Raw genomic sequence first — 22,712 nt, 5'->3', positions numbered from 1 at the left:
GATTAAGGACAAAGTCAGTAGCAATGAGCTCACTAATTTTAAGATTACGGTTTTCAAGTACTAGTTCCAAGACAAAAAACTAAAATTTCTTGGATAATTGCCTGCTTCCAGGTTTGGAAAGGAAATATTAAAGATGAGCCTGTTATATTTTGTCACACCAATTATCCTGGAAGCTCTCAAAAACTTGAGGTTCTTTCAAAAACACAGAGGAACCAACTGAGATAAACTTTGAGTAATCAGAGATGTGGCAAACTGGGCATTCATAAGTATGATAACTGCAATAGCTTGAAGCGCATTAATGTTCACAATGAAATTTTTTAAACCATTGGTAAACTTTAGAGGATGTTAAGGAACCACACATTATATTAAGAACTGATAAAGGGAGAGAATAAAGCATCCATCCTGATTTTCTTATATAAATTGAAACTCTAACAAACTAGTTTATCTTTATAGAAGCATTCCACCCAATAAATAAACCAGAAATGACAATTATATTGCCATTTTTCAAGCTCTAAGGAATAAATAGATGTAGGCAATGATCAACAACACCTGCTAACGTCACAAAAAGAGAAAGAGCCAGTAGTCTTGTCCCCCATCCCCTAAATGAATTTCATCAAGTTTCTAGAGTCTTCACTACCCATTAACAGGTAAGAAACAGGGCTGAGGAGCTCATTAAATGACTCTGCAGGAAAGCATCAGCAAATGCAGACTACGGAAAGCTCTACAGCACAAACAATCCAGTTTCTTAAGAAACAAGGAAAAATAAACATAAACCTATAGATTAAAAGAGGAGACATATTAACCAATTACAATGTATGGACCTTATTTGTATCCTGCTTCAAACAGTAAAGAATACAAAACTTTCGGAGACAACCAGAAAATTTTGAATATTGGTTTTGTATATTTGAAAATAGTAAGAAAATGTTGACTTTTTAAGTGTGGTTAATTTTCTAGATGTGGTTCATTTTTAAGTTAAAAAAATCTTATCTTTTAAAGATACAGACTGAAATGTTACCAGATAAAATGATGTCATGTCTGGGATTCACTTCAAAATAATTTGAGGTGGAAGTGGAAAGTGGAAACAACAATTATGAAACAACCTGGCCCATGAGATGATAGCTGTCGAAGGTAGGTATGGTTATACAAAATTTCATTACACTTTTCCCTCTACTTTTCTAATATATTCTGAATTTTCATAACAAAAAGTTAAATACACTTAAAAGTAGACAAATACATACTAATTTGAGGTGGTGGTTAAGGACTCAGAAGTTACAGTCCATGTGTCTGAATGAAAGTACTTTCTCAAACATGCAGATATCAGAGATTTGTAGGATTCCTTCAATGGAGACCCATGTTTTCTCCACACAGAACACTGGTTTCTGAGCAAAAGTAGGCCCTCTTTCTGAAAACAGATCTGACAATATGAAAGTGGTTGGCTACTTAACTGAAGATACCAAAAGGAAAAAAAAAAAGGACACCAAAAAACTGGGTCTACAAATGTGGTTGTTGGTTCTCCTTGTTTTTTTTTTCAAATAAGGCTCGGTTTAGGAGCAGTCTAATAGAGCATGTGACTGCTATACTTCCAACAGTATCTTTGCAAATAAATACAACCCATACAATTCAATTGTCCATCCCACTTTTCCTGTTTGTTTATTGCTCTTCAACAGCAGTTTCACCTCATGCTTTTTAATTTTTTCATCCTGAGGCAAGGAAGAAGGATCTTTAGAGTTGTTAAAAAAGTTTCCTGAAGTCAAGTAATTCATTAGAAAGTATGTTTTATCCAGAATCCTATTGTTTCACTGCAGAAGGAACACTCAGTAGCTTGTCCAAGGTTATGCCAAAGGAAGTCTCCTCTCTCTCGCTTATCTGAATCCTATCCTTCCAAAAGAACATGCCCAGGTCCAATAAACAGAGTTCCTAAAAGGACGGATGTCTCCCATTTAAAAAAATATTTCCCAGAGTCTCTAGGTTCAATGTCCTACAAATAATCAGCATTCAAGATATGAATTTACTAACTTTTAAAATCTATACAAATTTAAAATTTTCAATATTATTTTATACGCAATTATCCTATCTATGATATTACTGTCTAGCATTATTATAAAAGTATCATCACAAATCCTAATGATCATTTCCACTAAACGCCTGAAAAGGTCATGGGAGATTTAAATTCTGATGTGTGCTTTGGAAGTAGAATCAGCTTTTGGAGAAACAAGGCTAGGGAGCACTTTTTGAGGCCGATTACATTTTTGGAATTATTTGCCAAGTTGTATTGCCAAGTTGCATTGCAGAACTTGTAAGAAAACTTTTTCCTTTTTTTATTTTTATTTTATTTATTTATTTATTTATTTATTTATTTATTTATTTTTTGAGATGGAGTTTCACTCTTGTTGCCCAGGCTGGAGTGCAATGGTGTGGTCTCAGCTCACTGGAACCTCCACCTCCCGGGTTCAAGTGATTCTCTTGCCTCAGCCTCCCAAGTAGCTAGGATTACAGGTGCCTGCCACCACGCCCGGCTAATTTTGTATTTTTAGTAGAGACAGGGTTTCACCATGTTGGTCAGGCTGGTCTTGAATCCTGACCTCAGATGATCCACTCACCTTGGCCTCCCAAAGTTCTGGGATTACAGTCATGAGCCACAACACCCAGCCAATTATAACTAAACTTTTAAAAATATTTGTCCCCATAGTTAGAATTTTCATTAGTGTATTTATCTTTTTCATGTAGTCTTGTTTACAAAGGCCATTTTAAAAGTTGCTGTCCCAGGCTTATAAAGTAATTTTATAATGTCTTCCTATCGACCATATGAAAGCATTCATCTCTGAGAAAGTATCATAAAGAAATTCTACTGTAATATAATTCAAATATTAAAGTAAACATAAAAAATTATATTGTATGACAGAATACCAAAAGAAATAGAAAATCTCTGCAAGAGGGTATTTAATTTCTGATGAAAACAAAATAGTACTCTTTACAGTTTGGCCTATCACATGACAGTATTTCTCAAAATCCTGCTAAATTAATGTTGGAGCACACTTCTTCAGGCATTAATGATTTCAGTAATGGTCAATGGTAGTTGATACAGATAAGAAATAACTGATAGTGATATCAAATCTATACATATTTGACTCTCCCCACATTTCTAAGTGATCTAGACCAGAGCTAGGTTGTTTATATGGTAGCCACTAGTTACATGTGGGCTATTTATATTTAAATTAATTAAATGTAAATAAAATTCAAAATTAAGTTTCTCTGTTGCACTAGCCATGTTTCAAGTACTCAATAGCCACATATGGCTAGTGAGTACCATATGGGATGGTGCAGCTATGGAACATGTCCATTATCACAGAAAGTTCTACTAAACAAGGTTGGTCTACATTAGAGAGGTGACTACTGATGAATGGAAAATCTCAAATATATACATAAATGTGTGTGTGTGTGTATATATATATACATATACACATTTATTTCTATAGCAATTTTCCTTTTGTTATAGGAGGTTTCATTAAATATGTCAAATTTAAATTTTTTTCTGGAAAAATTTATATTTTAATGTAAACAGTTAAAATTGTGCCATGAGCATTGTACTATAGATTTTCATTTCCCTTGTATTACAAGGAGAATGAATTCAAAAGATTCCATTTTCTCAAAATAGTGAATTATAACATTACCTGGTCTTCCCCTTCAATTAGCATTTTCTTTCTTTATAAACATCTATTCTAAGCCCTCTCTGCTTCCAATTTTACTCAGCCAAAGCCCATTTTTATTATGCAGCAAGGAAATCCCACTTCTGGCCTCAAACTCCACTTTCAGTGGAGTTTGGTAGCACTTCCGGTCTCAAACTCCACACTTGTGAAGTTTGTGAGTTACATAAAAAATTAAATTCCTAGCCAGGTCTTCCTATTGGGTGAGGAGGCCCTTCCAAAGTTCCAGCGAATTCCTTAGTCTGACAACTTTTCTCAATTCAGAAAGATGTGTTTGGTAACATATATTAAAAGGCAGAAATATGCAAATGCATAAACAATAGAATTTGACATAATTATGTGATAAAGTGAAATGCTCCTGCAGTTAGTTATTGAACATGAAGGACCTCTCTAATTCTTCAGAGAAACTGTGAGATAATCTCTACCATTTATGCTTAGCAAGGAGCCATGCTGCAGAGGAAAAGTAGAAATACACACGAGTGACAAAAGCAAAAAAATATATATATGAAAAACTCTGAAACCACCCTCAATGAAAAGTAATATGTCTGTATTTAAAGAGTAGGTAAATCATATAGTGAATTTAGAAGGTAAAAAACGAGGTCTATAATTACATGAGTATATAGAAAATGTTAAGTGTTTTCGTGAAAAGCTATATAAACAATAATGAATAATCATTTCACATTGAAAATAATTTAATTTTAAAAGGAGATAGTACAAATAACAAAAAAAAAAGTCGAAGTATGGAAATAGTAGAAATTTCAAATATTTTAGGAATGTCTTTCTCCAGAGTAGCATGTTGTTTAGAAACTAAATTTCCACAGTAGATTTCATAGCTCCTGAACATGAATTAAAACTTTGATATTAGCTGCAGAAATGTACATTAGTTTGTGGGGAGGGGATAAAGAAAATAATGTGCCAACCTCCCAACAATTTCCCCAAACAGATTTTTGCATCTTGGTCATTACACTTACTTTCAAGATTCTTTTCTTGGTTTAAACATGTAATCTTGTCTCTTTGCTCACCTGCTCACTCTTCAAGCAAGCCTACGGCCAAATAAATTGCCATACATGTTTACCAATAAACCATTATTTTCCAAGGAATTTTTTCTTAATTTTTAAAATTTAACAAGTTTAACTACAATTAATAAAGTACTCCCGGCACAAGGACTCTGAAACATTGTTTGGGTCTTGGAAAAGTTTGAAACTTCCAATTCATTAGGACTTTGAGTAACTATTTTGTACCTAAGAATGAGAATTGATGGAGAGAGTGGTACTAAGCACATAATTTTATGAAATATGATGAAAACATGAGAGTTTTGTTATGACGCACATAACAATAAAGAACCTGTTTCTTTTTAGCAGGCTCCTAAAAAGTACCTCCCTTATAATTATTAAATAAAAACACTCACTTATTCAGTACTCAGCTAGCTTTTAAGATCTGAATAACAGAAGTACACGGTGAGAGAGGTACTTACATGGTTTCCTTGGATACTGGATGATGCCATTCAGGTCTATGTTTTTATCTGAAAGTGGTGCCCTGTGGAGAAACGAGGCTTGGTGAGTGGCTGTTTATACATAGTAAGTAAATAGGAACTTTGTTTATTTTACAAAGCATTTTTTATTTTGACCCAGCTTTCCTTTTCTCATCACACCCAACTCCTGTAAACAGCAATAATATGGTAGAACAGGTACTCTGTACAACTCTTTTTAACTCCACTTAAGAAATCATAATTATTAAGGCAGAAGCTCAGAATGCTTTGGCTAAGGATGTTACTCCTTGGGCTGCTTTATATATCTTGACTATTTTATTTATGTCAGACATATTAATGAATATTGCCTGCCTCTCTATTTTCCTCAAAAGGAATATTGCTCAAACCACTAATAAAGAAATTAGTCTAAAACATTCACATAAATGATAAATGTCCTTACCTTAACCAAAAGATAAGAGAACTCAAGCTTTAGCCAGTTTCTAAACATGAAGGGTTTCCATAGACCTTAGCTGCCATTTTACATGTTCCAGTGGCATCCTAGATTCCCAATAGTTTTAGTGCTATGAGCATACAATTTTGACATTCAGTCCCTCAGAACTACACACATTCTAATTTTGGTAGTATGAATAATCTCTCCTATGTGATAAGTTATTTAACCTTCTAATATTTCTTAGAATCGAAAAGAACAAATGAGCTGCAGCAAAGAATGGCAAATAACTTTTATGCTTAACACAATTTAATAACCTGAAATGAAGTAAGTATGTGCTATGTTTCCATTAAAAAGTTTCCAGCCACAATTAATTGAACGAAAACTTGTCTTGTTCCAAGATTATTCTTGGAAATGTAATTTTAAAATCTGCTTGAAATGACGAAACTTACTTTTTTATACCATATGAAAGCAATTTCATTTTTTAGGAATGATTTTTGGATAGACTTCCGATTGGATATTTTCCATCGGAACTAGCAGCATAGGGGGTCGGGAGGGGGGAGGGGAGGGAAGCAATTCTGTGTTCTTTTGCCAGCACTGACAAAGGTCTGGTTGTCAGTGATACCTTTACAGCTAAATTTACTCCAGAGTGACAGAAACAGGTGCACCTCGGCCTGCCAGACACTTGTGCAGAGAGATCACGCATCTCACGGCTTGACGATCAAGGGGGCAAAGCCTCGGTCTTCATAGAAAAGGAGAGGAGGCAAACGCAGCCCAAACTGGGGGTTTCTCTTCAAAGCCAGCTGGTCTGGCTTTATTCTACAGGAATTTTTTTTACCTGTCAGGGTTTGGACAACAAAGCCCTCAGCAGGTGCTGACGGGTACAACTTCCTGGAGAAGCAGAAAGGCACTGGTGAGTTTCAATTGCCAAAATATATTTTTTAATCTCTAAAAGTTAATTTTGTTGTGTTGAAAGAGGCACCACTGAGGTACCTGTGTTCACAAAGTTGATGAGACCATTGGAATCAGAGCCAACTCACTCAACAGTGGGTTTGCCTTATGTGAAAGTAAAGCTGTTACCACATAACAATTTTTTAGTTTTTTTTTTTAGGTTTAAAAAAAGATTCTATTTTTAAATATTGGTCTCTTTCATTACTGTTTTCAATATTTGGAAGTTGAAGAGTTAATTACATTTATAATATTACACGATTTAACACACATTTTAGTCTCCTTTTTATCTAATTCTGTCATAATCTTTTCTGAATAAAAAGTTATTTTCTAATAAATCTCCCAAATAAAAAGGTGTAATGGTACATACTATTTTCAAAAATTACATGTACTGGGTTTTTTTAAATGTGTGCATGCTACAAGAACATGAATAGAGAGAACATGCAATTAACTTTATTTTAATACATTTTTAAAATATACATTGCATGTATAATTAAATAATTTAAAATATATTGCATGTTTAATTAAATAAAAGTAAATTGTATTGTAGTAAATATTATTTAATAATTAAAAGTGGCAATATTTTCTCATTACTTTACAAAGAGTGTCTTTTGAGAAAAATCTTTGAAATTAACAACCAAGACGGTATTAAAGCATGTTTTTACATCACTGATTTCCAAAATTCGTATATTTGTATATTTTTTATTTTTATTTTGTTAATTCAAAAGTTTAGGCAAAAATATTTTTTTTAGAATAGGACTTTAATTAATGCAAAACATGAAAAAATGAGACCACATGTTAGGACATATTTTTAAAAAGTGATTCTATTTCAGGGATTCATTCTTTTAACTATGCTTCACAGCATTTCTCTACAAATTGTTGCATTATAGTAAATTGAAAACATTTATTTAAGCAAGTAAGCAGCTCAAAGCTAGAGCCTATACATAGTAAACATATGAAACCATTTTAATAACCAAATTCCATATTCACAAGCAACATGGGCTAATGAATTTAAAAGAAACAACAGTATACATTGATTAAGAATGCTATAAATTATTATGGATAAAATCAATTTTCTGGGCTGTGGGGAGTAGAATTGGTGCTTAAGAAAGAAAAGACTCCTACCAATATAAATTACTAATACTATGAGGCAGTTGTTTTATTCTGATGATCCCATAAATAACTTTAAATCTACATCCTTAACACATGATTTTATAGTGGAAAAAAAATAAGGTCTGACTTTTTTAATGACCACTGTACCTGAAATGATTTTTAAATCAGTGACGACATGGATATGCCACAAATGTATAACTAACATACTCTTTTAAACTGTTGTAATTACTGTTGAAAATTATGAAACATTTGTGGTTTAAAAAATTATCAGAAATACTCCACCCAAACAAAATAGCTAATATTTAAAAAACATAACGTTACCCACAAACATTTTAATGAACCCCTATTTTAAAACATTAAAACCCAAATATACTTTTTATTATAAATTGTTACATATATATTTCAAATGATTAAAACATTTAAAAATATATATGTATTTATTGCGATTTCAAGCTGCTACTTTCATATATATTTTGTCATGCTTCATTATGTTTCATTATATTGATTCAGACACCTGAGTAACTATAGTCGCTAAATTTTTAGAATAACTTCATTAGTCTCTTAAAGAATTAGTATGTATTTCATGCACTTGAAAATTTACTTATATTTTTCTAGTCTGTTAAATACTATATTCCTAAACAATCACAATATTTACTTTTAAAGATGATAGTTACTGCAAAACTGAACAACATGTGTTCTTATGTCAACTTCAGAATTGTATTTGTTAAGTTTTCACATGCATTACCATTGGCTATAATTATTACATTGTCATTAAGTATAAGCAAACCAAAAGCTTCTGCCAAACTATTGTTTATGACTCTGTCAATTATTTAAGTATAAATGAAGCTATTGGAAATAATATTAAATATAGCTCAAATATTTCAAAATAACTAAAATTTATCATTTTAGCTGTGCCTGAATTGTAGACTTAGTCTAAAATCCCATTTTTTAAAATTTTCATTATGAGAAGCTGTAAATTCTTGTCCACCATGCAGCTATGTTTGTCCTTTCTAATAAATCTTCAACATTGTGTCACAAAAAAACCTATGCCAACTCCCTCAATGTATGGGAATGGTTTATTTTAATAAAATATTGGAGTTTAAAGTAGCATTGATTTACACCTGCTCTAAATATTTAACATTAAAACATATGCATTTTAAACATTATTTGCAAGTTATCTTCCTATCTTACAGATAGCTTATTTACAGTGGAGAAAAATTGTTTTCCTGTTTCAGAAAGACACTTGGAAAAACATGTTATTTAACCTTATATATTAATAGGGAAAATCTTGATTCTCCCAGTAGTTAACTTCAATTAATTATATTTTAAATATCAGCCTATTTAATTTCAGTGCAACAAAATTTCCAGCTAAAATGGTTTACTTGTAAGTATTTAAAGCAACAAAAATATTTTGGCAGCTTTATATGTATCTCCTCATTGACCAGCCACCTGACTGACAGCTGTCAACTGTCCCTGTGCCAAATGTAACCCAGTAAAGATAAAAATTACATATTACTCATCCCTGTTGATAATACCTGGTGCCAGTAGGTTTTCAAATAGGAATAACTAGACTATAGATAAAAAACAAGTAAGTGGGGAATCATTTCTACTACCTACCATTCCTCCTTTGTCATTAACTCATTTCCCTTTCTTTTTCTTATTGATCCCTTTTCCCTTGCTGTCCATATCTACAGAGTTATTTTCCTTAAAGGAACTTTCAGAATATGTTACAAGTCTGTGTCCATGAAAATACTGGGCAGCCAGGTAATGATGCCCACACATTTCTTTTAGTCATATTTTCTTTTGAGCTCATAAACTATTTCGGAGTTATGGGAAGAAAGCTTTAAAGCTTTCAGCTTCTCATTTTCAAAGAAAATGAAATCAAAGAACAAAAATGAAATTTACCAAAGGTCACCAAGGTGGTGACCTTTATGTAGATACAGACTTGGGTCTGTTTCCCAACTTAATATCCAGGGATTTTTTTTCTAATTAGACTTTAAGCATGTTGACTAGTAAACTATAAGTAACAATGATCACGTGGAAGTTGTTTAATGAGTTTTTTCCAGGGAAGGCACTAGTGGCTCATTTTTTCAGTCTACCCGAGGTCCCTGTACTTGAATGTTTGAGAAGCACTTTGTTTCTTTTAAAGATTTACTTTACTTGGATTTTAATTTTTATCTTTATTTTTAGAGAAAACATCTTGCTCTGTTGCTCAGGCTGGAGCGCAATGGTGCCATCGTAGCTTACTGTAACCTTGAACGTCTGTGCTCAAGCAATCTTCCTGCCTCAGCCTCCTGAGTAGCTGGGACTACAGGTATGCATCACAATGCCCAGTGAATTAAAAACAACCTTTTTTTTTTTTTTTTTTAAGAGATGGGGTCTCACTCTGTCACCTAAATTGGAGAGCAGTGGCACTGTCATAGCTCACTGTGGCCTTGAAGTTCTGGGCTGAAGCAATCCTCCTGCCTCAGCTTCCTGAGTGGCTGGGACTACAGGCATGAACCACTACATTCGGCTAATTTTAATTTTTTTTTGTAGAGACAGGGTCTTGTTCTATTGTCCAAGCTGGTCTTGAATTCCTGACCTCAAGCAATCCTCCTGCCTCTGCCTCCCAAAGCACTGGGATTATTATAGGTATGAGCCACGGCGCTGGGCCGTCATGCTTACTCTTCGGAGAGAGAAGTGAAGTATCTGAACGCCTCAGCCTGAGAATGGGTCATTTGCAAAGTAAATAAAGGCAATGCCAAACGTCAGCACAACAAGCAATTGAACAGAATGACTGCAAACTGCTAATGAAGGAGAAGGCAAGGTGCGGTTAGGATGAACTGTAGAAGGACCCATCCCCTAGAGCTCATTGAGCATCCACCCTGCTGTCCGGCCATCCTCTCCATAGAAAAACTACGGCTCTTTGTTATTTTTCCAAAGCGTGCATCTTGACGAGCACATTGAGCCCAGGTGGCATCTTTGCGGCTGCTCTGGCCATGTACGCAGCTGTATTTTTAGAGCACTCGGGGGGCTCGATGGTCTTTGCTGACTTGAGGAAATAGGTCACTGTATTGCAGCAGATCCTTGGTCATGGGGCTGGGTTGGTCATTGCCACTATTTTATGGGATGGGGAATTTGGAAGATTATGAAGTGTCAGCTGGTTGCCCTTGGACATGCAGTGAGAGGGAGGATTCTGTTTTGCTGGAATTTATAGTTTTTCTTTCTTTCTTTTTTTTTTGAGACAGAGTCTCGCTCTGTCGCCCAGGCTGGAGTGTGCAGTGGCTCGATCTCGGCTCACTGCAAGCTCTGCCTCCCGGGTTCACGCCTTTCTCCTGCCTCAGCCTCCCGAGTAGCTGGGACTACAGGCGCCCGCCACGACGCCCGGCTAATTTTTTTGTATTTTTAGTAGAGACGGGGTTTCATCGTGTTAGCCAGGATGGTCTCGATCTCCTGACCTCGTGATCCGCCCGCCTCGGCCTCCCAAAGTGCTGGGATTACATAAGAGACCATGAGGCAGGGGCGCAGTGGCTCATACCTGTAATCCCAGTGCTTTCGGAGGCTGAGTAGGAGGGATCACTTGATGCCAGGAGTTCGAGACCAGCCTGGGTAACATAGTGAGACCCTCATTTCTACAAAATATAAAAATATTAGCCAGGCATGGTGGTACATGCCTATAATTTCAGCACTTTGGGAGGCTGAGGCAGGAGGATCGCTTGACCCCAGGAGTTGGAGGATGCAGTGAGCTATGATTGCTTCACTGTACCACAGTCTGGGTGACAGAGAATGACTATATCAAAAAAAAAAAAAAAAGATCTGGTGGTACAGTTGCCCACCCCACCTCATATCACTGGAGTTTCTTGCTTGGCCCCACATTCTCTCCATAGTCTGACCAGAGAAGAGCCTTTGGGGTTTTTTTTTTTTTTTTAAGATGGAGTCTCACTCTGTCACCCAGGATGGAGTGGGATCTTGGCTCACTGCAACCTCTGCCTCCTGGGTTCAAGTGATCCTCCCACCTCAGCCTCCTGAGTAGCTGGGACTATAGGCGTGTGCCACGACACCTGGCTAATTTTTGTATTTCACTATGTTGGCCAGGCTGGTCTTGAACTCCTGACCACAGGTGATCCTCCTGCTTCGGCCTCCCAAAATGCTGGAATCACAGGCATAAGCCACCGTGCCTGGCCTGGGGTGTCTTTATCCTAGACTTTCCCACTTTCTTGTATCCTTGTTTCCTATCCACGTGGGTCTCCTTGGCTCTGGCGTCTCCTTAGTCCTGCCACTTCTAATACCTGATGTGTTCCTCCCTGGAGGTAGCATGACTTAGCAGAAAGAGCACAGCCTTTAGAGCGAGGCACACTAGGTTTGAAACCTAGCTCCCCATTTACCAGCTGTGTGACCCTGGGAAAGTCACTTAACCTCTCTGAGCTTCCAGTCCTCATTTGTAAAATTGGGAACAAGAGTACATAGGGGCTGGGCGCAGTGGCTCACGCCTGTAATCCTAGCACTTTGGGAGGCTGAGGTGGGCAGATCACCTGAGGTCAGGAGTTTGAGACCAGCCTGGCCAACATGACAAAACCCCTCTTTAGTAAAAATACAATAATTAGCTGGGTATGGTGGCAGGAGTCTGTAATCCCAGCTACTTGGGGGACTGAGGCAGGAGAATTGCCTGAATGTGGGAGGCAGAAGTTGCAGTGAGCCGAGATCACAGCACGACACTCCAGCCTGGGCGACAGAGTGAGACTCTGTCTCAAAAAAAAAAAAAGGGGGGGTGCATTGGGATTGTTGTGAGGATTCAATGGGACAGTGTATGCAAACCACCTAATACAAGGCACATAGTAGGAGCTTATTATGGTGATGGGGTGGCATTGGCCACAGGGCCTTGGGCTCAGCCTGTCCCTCTGTCCCTCTGATCTGGATGGGTGGGTATCCAGGGAAGTACCCCTACTTGATAGGCCTCAAGCCCTCCCTCCTTGTGTCCAGATCCTTTGAGCACCTACCTCCACGTCCTGCCCCTCTGCCCTCTCTCCCTGGCATGATCCTGGCCTTCCAGTCACATCCCAAAACCACTTTGCCTGGTTTCCTTTGGGAAGCAAAGCCTGTCTGGGGCCCTCCATAGACAGAGAAGCTGTGAAGGAGATAAATGCTGAAGAAGGGGTGAGGCGACAGACTCAGGGGCCAATCAAAGTCAGGAAATAGGCTGGGTGTGGTGGCTCATGCCTGTAATCCCAGCACTTTGGGAGGCTGAGCCGCGGATGACCTGAGTTCAGGAGTTCGAGACCAGCCTGGCCAACATGGGGAAACCTCATCTCCACTAAAAATACAAAAATTAACCGAGCATGGTGGTGCATGCTTGTAATCCCAGATACTCGGAAGGCTGAGACAGGAGAATCGCTTGAACCCAGTGAGCCGAGATCGCTTCACTGCAGTCCAGCCTGGGTGACAGAGCGAGACTCCATCTCAAAAAAAAAAAAAAAAAAAAAGGCTGGGTGTGGTGGCTCACGCCTGTAATCTCAGCACTTTGGGAGACCAAGGCAGGTGGATCACTTGAGGCCAGGAGTTTGAGACCAGCTTGGCCAACATGGTGAAACCCCGTCTCTACTAAAAATACAAAAAATAGCCGGGCGTGATGGAGTATGCCTGTAGTCCCAGCTACTCGGGTGGTTGAGGCACAAGAATTGTTTAAACCCAGGAAGTGGAGGTTGCAGTGAGCCGAAATTGAGCCACTGCACTCCAGCCTGGGCAACAGAACGAGACTCTGTCTCAAAAAAAAAAAAAAAAAAAAAAAAAAATATATATATATATATATATACACACACACACAAAATTATATATATGTGTGTGTGTGTTTATATCTATCTATCTATCTATCTATCTATATATACATATACACAAAATTAAGCCTACAAATATCTCTAATCCTAGCCCTGGTTTTAGCCCTACCCTTATCCCTAACCCTAAGACTAATCCTGCTCATAACCCTAAACCTAGCCTGAATCCTAGCCGTAGCCATCACTTAACCCTAACCTAACTCTAGTCCTATCCCTAACCCTACCCCTAAATCAAATCCTAATCCTAAAAACAGCCCTAGCTTCAATCCTAACTCTACCATAAGCCCTACTCTAGCCCTAAACCTAATGGTAAATCTAAGTGAGGTTTGCAAAATGAACCCGGTGAAGCTGATACTAAACTTTCCTCTTTTATTCTGTTGCACTCAGGCCAAATGAGTCTGGAGGAGTTGGGAAAAAAATGGGGCAGGGAGGGAAATCTTAGCTTCCTACTGCAGAGGCGACTTTCAGCATAAATCGTAGCCTTCCACAAGAAAGCCAACATGTTTCCAACAAGGAATCTAAATGGAATCTTTCCTGAGTTAAGAGTGCACAGGGCTGTTACCAGCACCCACTCTCACAACAGACACCGGAATCACAAATGTCAGGGCTGGAAGAGGCTGTCGGGCAGCCCTTGAGGGGATGAGAGACTGAGTACCATGAAGAGCTAGTGACTTGCCTGAGGTCCCTAAAGGAAATCGAATTCCATCCTGCACCTCCTCCAATAATACTGGCTTCCAGGCCAGGCGCGGTGGCTCACGCCTGTAATCCCAGCACTTTGGGAGGCTGAGGCAGGCAGATCACGAGGTCAGGAGTTCGAGACCAGCCGGGCCAACATGGTGAAACCTCATCTCTACTAAAAATACAAAAATTAGCCGGGTGTGGTGGCACGTGCCTATAATCCCAGCTACTCAGGAGGCTGAGGCAGGAGAATCACTTGAACCCGGGGGGCGGAAGTTGCAGTGAACTGAGATCGAGCCACTGCATTGCAGCCTGAGTAATAGAATGATGACTCTCTCAAAAGAAAAAAAAAAAGCAAAAAACCGGCTTCCAGCATTTGTCAAATGGCGTGATCAGGTCAAATATTAGTTCAGGCCATCTCCAGGGTCTCTTGTTTGTTTGTTTTGAGACAGGGTCTCACACTGTCATGCAGACTGGAGTGCAGTGGCATGATCATAGCTAACTGTGGCCTCCAACTCCTGGGCTCAAGTGATCTTCCCACCTCAGTCACCTGAGTAGCTAAGCCTACAGGCATGCACCACCATGTCCGGCTAATTTTATTTTTTTGTAGGGGTGGGGTCTTGCTATGTTGCCTAGGCTGATCTTGAATTCCTGGGATCAAGGAATCCTTCTGCTTTGGTCTCCCAAAGTGCTGGGATTACAGGTGTGAGCCACTGTGCCTGGCCAAAGGGGTGCATTTTGTGTGTTTATTTTTATTTTTATTTTTTGAGACAGAGTTTCACTCTGTCGCCCAGTCTGGAGTGCAGTGGCACGATCTCAGCTCACTACAGCCTCTCCCTCCCAGGTTCAAGCGATTCTGCCACCTCAGCCTCCAGAATAGCTGGGACTACAGGTGCCCACCACCACGCCCGGCTAATTTTTGTATTTTTAGTAGAGATGGGGTTTCACCATGTTGACCGGGCTGGTCTTGAACACCTGAACTCAGGTGATCAGCCTGCCTCGGCCTTCCATAGTGCTGGGATTACAGGTGTGAACCACTGCGCTCAGCCAGGGGTGCATTTTTGAGTAGTAAATGTGGGGAACACGGCTACAGCACATAAACCCCAGCAACCATGCGGCTGCCACCAGGTTTGAGGGGACGCTGGTGGCCCCCTTCCACTGGGCAGCTTGCTCCTTCCGCCCTGTAATGTGATGTTCCTTGAAGTGTGCTTCAAATTCCTTAGCTATAACGTTTTATTTCAGAATAAAAATAAATAACCAGGTCAGGAAAAGAAAACTGATGGCAAGCCTTGCTGTGCGAGAGGAATTTTTTTTTTTTTTTTTTTTTTTTTACAGGTGACAATTCCCAGTTAAACATTTTCACACAGTCAAGGAGGGGGACAGCTTGGGCTCACAACAATGCTGCTAGAAAATCGGCCGGGCACGATGGCTCATGCCTGTAATGCCAGCACTTTGGGAGGCCGAGGCAGGCAGATCACATGAGGTCAGGAGTTTCAGATTAGCCTGGCCAACATGGTGAAAAGTCGTCTCTACTAAAAATACAAAAATTGGCCAGGTGTGGTGGTGGGCACCTGTAATCCCAGCTACTCAGGAGGCTGAGGCAGGAGAATTGCTTGAACCTGGGAGGTGGAGTTTGCAGTGAGCTGAGATCACACTACTACACTTCAGCCTGGAAAACAGAGTGACACTCTGTCTCAAAAATAAAATAAAATAAAATAATGGACTGGAAAATCACTCATGGGCCAAGCGGATTGCTTGATGGCTTGCCCAAGAGATATTTGAAAATATTAAGAGAAATAGGAATTATGGATCACGATGGGCCCTTCAAAGAGGAGAAGAACGATGCATCGTCAGCTTCTGCAGAAGATGAATGACAGAGAAAAGATAGACGCGCTTAGGCCGGGCGCCGTGGCTCACGCCTGTAATCCCAGCACTTTGGGAGGCTGAGGTGGGTAGATCACGAGGTCAGGAGATCGAGACCATCTTGGCTAACATGGTGAAACCCTGTCTTTACTAAAATACAAAAATTATTATATTTTTGTAGAAGTGTGGTGGCAGATGTCTGTAATCCCAGCTACTTGGGAGGCTGAAGCAGGGGAATCACTTGAATCTGGGAGGTGGAGGTTGCTGTGAGCCAAGATCACACCACTGCACTCCAGCCTGGCAACAGAGCAAGACTCTGTCTCAAAAAAAAAAAAAAAAAAAAAAAAAAAGAATAAAGAAAAAAGAAAAGATAGTGGCTCACGCCTGTAATCCCAGCACTTTGGGAGGCCGAGGCGGGCAGATCACGAGGTCAGGAGATCGAGACCATCCTGGCTAACACGGTGAAACCCTGTCTCTACTAAAAATACAAAATATTAGCCTGGTGTGGTGGCGGGCACCTGTAGTCACAGCTACTGGGGAGGCTGAGGCAGGAGAATGGCGTGAACCTGGGAGGCGGAGCTTGCAGTGAGCCGAGATTGCACCACTGCACTCCACCCTGGGCAACAGAGTGAAACTCCGCCTAAAAAAAAAAAAGGTAGATACACTGTTTTTTTCTTTTTTTTTCCACACTAGAGTTTTATACTCTTCTCACATAGTTTTGTTCTTTTCAGTAAAAGTAATTCATTAAATCTAAACCTAGCTGTGATGGTTTCTTGTTTCTTTGCAGGATGTATTTTGTTTTGCTTGTTAAACAAGTAACTCTACAAATCGGAAAATGTGCCTTGTCAGTATACCCCGGGTATGGAGTTTTCGTTGATCAAATATGGTCCCTGGAGGTCTGTTTAGGGACCAGGCAGGGTTTTTTTTCTAGCACTTTGTAGGAGCAAAGAACCAAGGCCAGGGCTGGGCGTGGTGGCTCACACTTGTAATCCCAACACTTCAATGGGAAGACCACTTGAAGCCAGGAGTTTGAGACCAGCCTGGACAACATAGCAAGACCTCATCTCTACAAAGAAATTAAAAATAATTTGTCAGGGCCAGGTGCAGTGGCTCACGCCTGTAATCCCAGTACTTTGGGAGGCAGAAGCAGGTGGATCACCCGAGGTCAGGAGTTCGAGACCAGCCTGGCTAACATGGCGAAACCTCTACTAAAAATACAAAAAATTAGCTGGGCCTAGTGGCACATGCCTGTAATCCAGCTACTTGGGAGGCTGAGGCAGGAGAATTGCTCGAACCCTGGAGGCAGAGGTTGCAGTGAGTTGAGATTGCGCCACTGCACTCCAGCCTGGGGGAAAGAGCAAGATTTGGTCTCAAAAAAAAAAAAAATTAGGCATAGTGGGGTGCACCTGTAGTCCCAGATGCTTGGGAGGCCGAGGTGGGAGGACTGCTTGAGTCTAGGAGTTTGAGGCTGCAGTAAGCCATGATCACACCACTGCACTCCAGCCTGGGTGACAGAGCAAGACCCTGTCTCAAAAAACAAAAACAAACCACTAGGACTAGAGCTTTCGTGAAATGGCCTCATCGTCTAGGGTGCTACCTGAAGTTCTCTGTCTCACGGCTGAAGAAATCAAGGGCATGAACTCTCCCAGGTGAGGTTAGAGCAGGAGTTTAATAAATGAAAGAGAGAGAGATAGTTATCTGCCGCAGAGAGGGGTCCTGAAAAAGGGTTGCTGTTTCTTCTTTTTTTTTTTTTTTTTTTGAGACAGAGTCTCACTCTGTCGCCCAGGCTGGAGTGCAGTGGTGTGATCTCGGCTCACTGCAAGCTCCACCTCCCGGGTTCACGCCATTCTCCTGCCTCAGCCTCCCGAGTAGCTGGGACTACAGGTGCCCACCACCACGCCCGGCTGATTCATTTTGTATTTTTTTAGTAGAGATGTGGTTTCACTGGGTTAGCCAGGATAGTCTCGATCTCCTGACCTTGTGGTCCGCCTGCCTCGGCCTTCCAAAGTGCTGGAATTACAGGTGTGAGCCACCGTGCCCGGCCAAGGGTCGATGTTGCACAGGTGAATACAGAGGCTTTTAAAAGAAATTGATGAGAGGTAGGTGTCTCATTTGCATAAGGTGTGAATTTCTGGTCCCCGTCCTCCTAGTGTGCATGCGGGCCCTCAGCTTGAGTTACTCCATATTGCTTTGTTCCCCATACTGCGCATGTGTCAGGGAATTGAATTTTCCATTGCAGGTATGTCTGGACAAGCCTCTTGTGTGGACTTTTTTCTTTTTTTTTGAGACAGGGTCTCACTCTGTCTCCTAGACTGGAGTGCAGTGGTGAGATCTCTGCTTGCTGCAACCTCTGCCTCCCAGGTTCAAGTGATTCTCCTGCCTCAGGCTCCCAAATAGCTGGGATTACTGGCGCATGCCACTACCCCTGGCTAATTTTGTATTTTTAGTAGAGATGGGGTTTCACCATGTTGGCCAGGCTAGTTTCGAACTCCTGACCTCAGGGGATCCACCTGCCTCAGCATCCCAAGGTGCTGGGTCTATGCAGCTATAGGCACGTCTTAGGCAAGCCCCCTTGTGCAAGTTCCTTTGTCTGTGGCTGCAGGCTGTTCTTTCGTTTGAAAGAACTCAACTGAGGACCCACCCTAACTGCCTGCCTGACTGGTTTCTTCCTTCCTCCTTTCTCACTGGCTTGGACTAGGCTTTGGAGAAGGAGACCATGGGGAGAAAGGTCAGGGGATTCTGTAACTGCCCAGTGGGTTCACCTTGCATGCTGTCTAGACAGGGCCAATTTTTCATGACAGGGGAATTGCAATAGAGAAGGAGTAATTCATGCAGAGCTGGCTGTGTGGGAGACTGGAGTTCTATTATTACTCAAAGCAGTCCCCTGGAGCATTCGGGGAGCAGAGTTTTTGTTTGTTTGTTTTTGTTTTGTTTTTTTTTGAGACGGAGTCTCACTCTGGCAGGCTGGAGTGCAGTGTCACGATCTCAGCTCACTGCAACCTCTGCCTCTCAGGTTCAAGCGATTCTCCTGCCTCAGCCTCCTGAGTAGCTGGGATTACATGCCTGTGCCACCACGCTCGGCTAATTTTTGTATTTTTAGTAGAGACGAGGTTTCACCATGTTGGCCAGGATGGTCTCAATCTCTTGACCTCGTGATCCGCCTGCCTCGGCCTCCCAGAGTGCCAGGATTATGGGATTACAGGCATGAGCCACCACGCCCGGCCAAGGAGAGCAGAGTTTTTAAGGACTACTTGGTGGGTGAGTGGAGCCAGTGACCCGGGAGTGCTGATTTGTCAGAGATAAAATCGTAGTGGGTACGTGCTGTCTTCTTGCACTGAGTCAGTTCCTGGGTGGGAGGAGCCACAAGATTAGATGAGCCAGTTTATCAGTCTGGGTGGTGCCAGCTGCTCTATCAAATGCAGGGTCTGCAAAATATCTCAAGCACTGGTCTTAGGAGCAGTTTAGGGAGGGTCAGAATCTTGTAGCCTCCAGCTGCATGACTCCTAAAACCGTAATTTCTAATCTTGTGGCTAATGTTAGTCCTACAAAGGCAATCTAGTCGCTTTTGTTTAAACTATAAACTAAATTTCTCCCAAAGTTAGTTCAGCCTATGCCCAGGAATGAATGAGGACAGCTTGGAGGTTAGAAACAAGATGGAGTCAGTGAAGTTAGATCTCTTTCACTGTCTCAGTCATAATTTTGCAAAGGTGGTTTCAGTTGCTGGGAGGGCAAGGGCTTGTCCCTGATGCTGGTCTGGAGTAGGAGAGGTTGGGGATGGGAGTGAGACTCCCCCATGCAATACAGTTCAGTTCAATTCATAAAATGTTTATTGGGCACCCACTATGTGCCAAGCCCCATGCTAAGCTCTGACACTCATGGCAAAGTGCTTCCCCTTATGGCCTCACTCTGCCCATTCTACTTGCCTTCTGTGAAGGCCCCAGCCCCTCTCTTTCCCCTGTGGGCCCCTCTCTGGTCCTGGGGTCCTGGATTGGACCCTCACCAAGGTAATATCCCCCATTGACCTCTTCCTCTCTTAGTGGCAGAACTTGGTAAAAAGTAGTTGCTCAGTAAAAGTTCTCAGGCTTGAATTAAATGGAATGCACTAGGATCTGGTAGATGTTCACCTAGGAGACCGAGGCTGGGGTAATGGAAGGAAAGCTATTACCACAATCTATGGGAAAAGTAATGAAACATGCTGTTATCTCAGTAGATAGGACGAGGCTTTTGATAAAATTCAGTAGTGATTCTCCCCAAGTCTAACTCTTATTTATTGTACAAACAAATCATAGTGATAATAAGATAAACAAAGACTGCCTGCAATTCTACCTCCCAAATGCAGAAGCTGTCTTCATTTTATTCTATCTTTCTTTCCTGTTCTCATTCATGGCATAATTTTTACATAATTATATCATTTTGTTGTCTGCCCGAAAGAATCAGGAGTGTGTGTTTTTTTTTTGGATTGATCCATTATCTTCATAATTATAGCCCCTAGTGGCTATAGTTTTCCACAGCAGTGGTTGTATTATAAGTGACTTAAATTTTTCTTATTGTTGGCAGTATGGGCTCTTCCCATGTCTTCCTTTTGATGATCAAAATAATAAAATTGTCTTTTATATTCAGTTACAACACAGTTGTGTAAATACCTTTTGTTCAATCTTTCCTAAAGCTTGCAAGGTGAATGTACTTCACTATTACAGGCAATTACACGGTGGAAATGAAGAAGCCATAAGGTGACAAGGGAAGGATCGGGAGACAACCGGAATTTGAGCCCATTCTTTTTTTGAAATGAAAATTTTTACTCTTGTCAGAGGCATTCAAACCAGAGTGACTCCATTTTGAATAGGGGCTGGGTGAAATAAGGCTGAGACCTGCTGGACTGCATTCCCAGTTAGGTATTCTTAGTCACAGGATGAGATAAGAGGTCAGCACAAGATACAGGTCACAAAGACCTTGCTGATAAAACAGGATGCGGTAAAGCCAGCCAAAAGTCACCAAAACCAACATGGCGATGAGAGTGACCTCTGGTTGTCCTCACTGCTCATTATATGCTAATTATTGATACAGGAGCTAGAAAGAAATTATTTAGGCAGATAGTGAGGGTAAGAGAGCCTTCAGTAAGGTTACCTTTTAATAAAAAGCAGCCCCCAAATCATTTCTTTTCTAACAGAAAGCAGCCTGAAAAATCAAGCTGCAAACATAGATAAGCAAGCTAAAAGCTTGCATAGGTAAATGCTGACAGCTGTGCCAATAGAAAAGGGATACCTGGAAGCCAGGTATATTCAACATGGAAGTTCCCTCTTCCCTTTTCTTTGTCGCCACGTGTGCAGTAAAAAAGCAGGCAACATGGAGACGGCCAGGTAGAGACTCCATTTGCATAATAAAAGATTAGGGTGGGGTTGGGCACGGTGGCTCACACCTGTAATCCCAGCACTTTGGGAGGCCGAGGCAGGCGGATCACCTGAGGTCAGGAGTTTGAGACCAGCCTGGCCAACATGGTGAAACCCTCTCTCTACTAAAAATACAAAAATTAGCTGAGTGGTAGTGGCCCACGCCTGTAATCCTAGCTACTCAGGAGGCTGAGGCAAGAGAATCGCTTGAGCTTGGGAGGCAGAGGTTGTGGTTAGCTGAGATTGCGCCACTGCACTCCAGTCTGGGCGACAGAGTGAGACCCTGTCTCAAAAAAAAAAAAAAAAAAAGAAACGAAGAGATTAGGGTGGGATGGCCAGCTTCTTTGCATGCTATGCAAATGGCACACCTGGTCCAGTCAATCTCTTGGGCCCTAGGTAAATCAGATACCACCTCCTCAAGCTTGTCTATAAAAATCCCCTGCATTTCACCACGAGACTAGAAGACCAACTTAAGAGGCCCTCCCTCTCTGCAGCAGAAAGAGCTTTACTCTTTCTTTTGCCTACTAAACCTCCACTCTTAACCTCACTCCTTGTGTGTGTCTGCATCCTCAATTTCTCCAGGTGTGGGGCAACAAACCTCTGGTATTACCCCAGACAAATAACGCTGCTTCATTATAATGCATTAGCATGCTAAGAGACACTCCCGCCAGTGCCATGACGTTTTACAGAAGTCATCCTATATGGTCTAGAAAGGGGGAGGGGACTCTCAGTTCCAATAATTACCCCCCTCTTTCCTGGAAAACTCATGAACAGTCCACCTCTTGTTTAGCATATAATCAAGAAGTAACTAAGTATTATCAATCAAGCATCCCAAGCTGCTGCTATGCCTATGGAGTAGCCATTATTTATTCCTTTACTTTCTTAATAAACTTGCTTTCACATTACTGTATGGATTCACCCTGAATTCTTTCTTGTGTGAGGTCTGAGAACCCACTCTTGTGGTCTGGATGGGGACCCCTTTCTGGTAACACTCTTTCCACTATACTATATTCCTTTCCAGATTTTACAAATAAAACTGCAGTGGGCTGGGCACAGTGGCTCACGCCTGTGATCTTAGCACTTTGGGAGGCCGAGGTGGGTGGATCACCTGAGGTCAGGAGTTCGAGACCAGCCTGGCCAACATGGTGAAACCACTGCCTCTACTAAAAACACAAAAATTAGGCCAGGTGTGGTGGCTAACACCTGTAATCCCAGCACTTTGGGAGGCTGAGGCAGGCAGATCGCTTGAGGTCAGAAGTTCCAGACCAGCCTGGCCAACATGATGAAACCCCT

General features: G+C 41.0%; 1 long non-coding RNA gene across 2 annotated transcripts in view; it reads left to right on the top strand.

Annotated features, from left to right (window-relative positions):
- The window catches only part of LOC103786798 (uncharacterized), a 32,388-nt gene extending 10,059 nt beyond the window's left edge, over window positions 1–22,329 (top strand). Inside the window, exons 2-3 of one of the 2 annotated variants that reach the window (XR_008625991.2) lie at window positions 997–6,533; window positions 9,872–22,329. This is a non-coding gene — a long non-coding RNA (uncharacterized LOC103786798). Of the gene's footprint in view, window positions 1–996 lie in introns of both variants that reach the window. The other variant, XR_008625990.2, reaches the window with a different exon arrangement.
- The last annotated feature ends 383 nt before the right edge of the window (window positions 22,330–22,712 follow it).

The sequence above is a fragment of the Pan paniscus genome, chromosome 6 (assembly GCF_029289425.2).
Source record: "Pan paniscus chromosome 6, NHGRI_mPanPan1-v2.0_pri, whole genome shotgun sequence".
NCBI classification, from domain to species: domain Eukaryota; kingdom Metazoa; phylum Chordata; class Mammalia; order Primates; family Hominidae; genus Pan; species Pan paniscus.
This window is presented reverse-complemented; position numbering and strand designations above follow the sequence as displayed.